General features: G+C 47.9%; 1 long non-coding RNA gene across 1 annotated transcript; it reads right to left on the minus strand.

Annotated features, from left to right (window-relative positions):
* Positions 1-748: 748 nt before the first annotated feature.
* LOC141568579 (uncharacterized) lies at positions 749-3,785 on the minus strand. Its single transcript, XR_012491739.1, has 3 exons — positions 3,069-3,785; positions 1,961-2,036; positions 749-1,175 (listed from the first exon to the last, which is right to left on the minus strand). It is a non-coding gene; the product is annotated as an uncharacterized LOC141568579 (long non-coding RNA).
* Positions 3,786-4,412: the final 627 nt, after the last annotated feature.

Here is a 4,412-nt window from a genome sequence, read left to right on the forward strand (position 1 = left end):
GCCGGTAATAAGGGCTCAGCTAGTGTTATCATCTGTGCAGTGAAAAGAGCTATTCTACAGAGGCGATTCTTTAGATGGTCTGTAGATGCTACTCGAGATCAGGCAGCTACGAAATAAGCAAGTCGGCCATCGCGTCTCATCCAAGTTTTGCTGATTTTTGTTTTCTTAGCAAGGTAGAAGAGATGAAAGAATTTCTGACATTTTAAGAGGGAGCTGTTGTGCATTCCACAAGTGTCAAGTCTTCTTAAAATGCAGGAGAAAATGTCCAGCGAAGACGAAAACGCTAACGCTGATTATTAGGATCAGAGCTCATTGCCAAGTGCTGTAGACACTACTTGTGAGACAGTACATTCTGGCCTGGTCTCCCTCAACACTGCTCCCCGCCCCGCTTCCCCTCCTCATTACGTCTTGCCAACTGTATACTGCGTGCTTTCAATCTTTCCAACAAGGGTTAAATATGGTTGGCTACGTGAGAACATAGGAGAGTGTATTAAATGGCTAAATTATGTACATGGCTAAACTATGTACTCTAATGGTTTGACATTTTGAAAGGGTACATTTGAGGACACAGAAAACCAGAAAGAAGAGAATGCCCTTCAAAGCTACGGGGAGGGGCAAAGGAAGATGTGAGCCCCCCGGAGACACAGGGATGTAATTAGCACCCCACAGGGAGAAAAGCACTGGCTGGTCCCCAACTCAGTTATAGCACATTTTCTGAAGTGTACAGAAGGGCCAGTTCTTCGGGGACCCGCTTCTCATGCCTTTATTTTTCTTATCTTGGGAATGGCGATTTTTCTCAACTTGCCTTCCTTGTGGTGAAAATGATTTCCAAAACCTTGCGTTTCTTTTAAAAGTGGTCTCTCCGGTGGTGAGAATAAAATGTCAGCATGGCACACAGTGGGTTGATCCAACCTCAAAGGAACAATTCTTTCAAACGGAGGTTTAATTGATCCCGAAGCTGGTACTTTGAACAGTCCCCACGCTGGCACGGATGAAGGCGGCTCGCTCCTCCGCTGCCATCTCCCAGGGCCCGCGGTCCCTTCCTCGGGCCTCTCCGTGTAGGACAGTCCCTCTCCTCCCTTCTCAGCGTCCCCAGCTTCCGCTCACACGTGGCCCATCACAATCTCAGCCCCGACTCTTTCTGAGCTCGGTCTCTACACACCTAAATTCCAAACCTGCAAAAGAATCTGATCAGACCAGCTCACCGAGGCTATGGCAGGATGGCAGCTGTCTCCTCGTGATCCAAGCAGCGTGGCCAGGGACTGAGGTCACAGGGCAGTGGGGATTTGGGCCGAAAGGAGCTGTGAGCAAGCAGCAGCGGGCGTGCCCTCTGGGACACTCCGTCGCGGTCCTAGTCTTCTTGTACCCTTAGCCTTTCTCCTGGCTCTCCTTCCTAACCATGCTCCTCTCGCTATTAACTGAACACTTTAGATCCTAAATGACAGAACCCAACTGGAATGGACTAAAGCAGGAAGGGGAATTTTTTCAGCTTCTCATAGCCGTCCTTATTGGAACTCTCCTCCACCTTGCTGTCAAAGTAGTTTTTTTCCTAAAACCAACCTCGATCATGTCACTCCCCCAAATCATAAACGCTTCACTGACCACCTTAATGCCGTAGCATAGAAACTTCAGGAACTTGCCTCTCTCCAGACTCATTTTCATCCACTGCTTCAGATTCCAAACCCCCCACAGTGCTGAGCTATTCCCAGTGCCCAGGAGCCAGGCTGTCTCTTTCTTCTCCCCTTCGTAGGGATTGCACGCTTGGAGAATGCTCTTTTTCTATAGGGCGTGCCTCCCTTCCCATTGCATAACAAATCCCCACCTCCCCTTCAAGACTCAATTGAAATACTCCTTCCTCTAGAAAGCGGCCCTTGACATCTTCAAGAGGGTGGAGGGGGTCACTGAATCCCTAGGTACCTGAGTCACACCTGGTGTGATGCTGAGCACATGACTTACACACCTGTGTCCTCGGCAGCTCCTTCTTAGTGAGACCTGTCACACCAGGAGCTGCGTCTTCACTGGGTATACTGTAGGACCTGAATAAAGTGTTGAAATGATTCATTAATTTAAAGATGAAAACCTAGAGAGCGAACGTTGTGTTTGCATCTACGTGAGTCTGGCGTGCATACGGCGCTCCACAATGGCCGTCCACACCCTGGGCATGCTCCGGCCACCGTGGGTCACCGTGGACCACCATGGACCCTGCACCCCATCTCCCCACCCCCGCCCTGTGGCCCCGACCGCACTGCCTTCCCCTTGCCTCTCCACCCCTTGTCCTTGGCAAGGGCTGTCAGTCTAAGGGCAGAGATGCTTGTCTGCTGGGCCAGTTGGAGGGCCCCGCCCCACACCCTGCACAGTGAGCTGAGACGTGCAGAAACGGGAGGTGCTCAGAGCTGAGCCACGTGTGGGGAGCGCGGACATCTGTGGAAGGGCCCGCAGCACCAGCTCTGGGCACTCGCGTGGCGGCTGCTTTCTGTCCTCTCCACCGTCTGTGCACCCTGCCCTTCCTGTGGTTTTGTGAGCAACCCTTCGGACACCGCTCCTATGTCATTTGGATTAGCTAGACTCGCTTTCTTTCACTGGCAAGTAAAAGAATCTCAACCGAAGCACCAATTATAAAAGTACCAAAGGATTCCAGTACAGAATCTGCCAGCAAACACCGCCGGCAGACTCTGTTCTGTGGGTTAATGGTTAGTTTCTCCTAAACCCACCCAGGGAAGCTCTCTGAGCCTGTACGTTTTATAGCCCTCTGCAAGAGTGCACTTAGAGACAAAAGCAGACAGACAGTCATCTTCCCCACACAGCCTATCAACACAGTTTAAATCATTGTTTTCTTTTGAGGAATCCTAGTTTTGTATTTTTCGTAAAAGGAATATGTTTCTCCCTCTCAAGAAACTGACTTTTCACTTCAAATGTAAAATGCCACGTCTAGCCAGTAAAGGATTTTGGCGTAAAGGGTTTGTGGAGATTAGGTCTCCTTCCCTTCCATGCCAGTCAGAGTGACACGGCCTGACATAATGTGGCATCTGACATTTCCACAGCAGCTTGCAATAAGCAGCTTTACTTACTCATTAGCCTGCAGTGCACTCAGCAATTCCTTCTGCCCAGAGACGAGAGGCTGGAAGATGGGGACTTTTCGTGAACATAATGTTCTATGACAGGAAACCCAAAGAGCAGACTTTACCCAGATGAAGCAGAAAGGGGAAACGTACTCGGCCAGGATGCCAAGTTCACGCTGAGGGCTGGCAGAACACTGGAAGAAAATGCCCTCGTGTGCTGTGATCACACACATACTCAGTGCAATACTGAATCATCAGAAGGGATTAAAGGGTTTTGTGCTGCAGTTTGGCAACGGGCATCTCCACCACCCAAGGTCCTTCAGGATCAACACAAGACATTGTTTAAAACTGATCTGAGGACCTGTCAGTTTGCCGATTGCGCTCCACCACTTCCTGTCAACAAGAACGCCAATATTATAAACAGGCTTTGCTACCCGGCAGTTATTTAACAAAGTAATCTCAGCTCTCAGGAAATAGAAAATAATGCATCGAGCCCAAGGGTGCACTGAGAATGCAAGGCTGAATCACACGCCCCGGGACTGAGGTTGACTAGAGCCCAGTTCACTCCTCTTTCAGAGCTAATTCCAACCGTATAAGAGTTTGTTTTATTGCTCCCAGTGGGTGAGCAGCAAATCAGATTGAATAGAAGAAAGCTAGAGAACAGCAATAAAAATAACTTCTATTACACTGACAGTGAGAGACGGCGCAAGAAAATTACAGAAAAGCAAAAACAGAACTACAAAACATGTACTTGGCTGCTGTCATTTCAAAGAAGGGCAGATGGGCTTATTCAGCTTAGTAGCCCCGAGGCAACTCTGTATTATCAGTATTGTTTTTTGACTTTCTTGTGACTTTTTATATTCTGAAATTAGAACCAAAGATACTTTCTACCAGTAGTATTTTTAGAATGGCAACTATAAATGTAACTCCTGGACATAACTATATACTGTGTACTGAAAGCAATGTATATATTAATATTATATATCATATATTATTTCAACCTGATACCAAAAGGGAGGGCTGAGGAGAGCGTGCTTGCACTTGGGTGGCCGCTGGTTAGGAACTTGTCGGGGGAGGCTCAGAACACAGGGGGTGCAGGGGGCAAGTCCTGGTACAGCGAGGTACCTGTGTCCCTGAGGGATAGACAGGAGTGGAACTCCAGGTATTCAGGTCCCCTGGGACCTTTCTTCAATCAGATTTTGTGGCAGATACTTCCTAAAAAGGCAAATCATTAAAATGTAAATTGTGAAAATAAAAACTAAAATTCCCAATGACCCAAGACAATGCCTTTTTTATTTTTATTTATTTATTTTTTTTAAGCTAGTTTGATAGGAGCTCTGTCATTTTACACAG

This window comes from Rhinolophus sinicus, linkage group LG14 (genome assembly GCF_036562045.2).
Source record: "Rhinolophus sinicus isolate RSC01 linkage group LG14, ASM3656204v1, whole genome shotgun sequence".
Taxonomy (NCBI): Eukaryota; Metazoa; Chordata; class Mammalia; order Chiroptera; family Rhinolophidae; genus Rhinolophus; species Rhinolophus sinicus.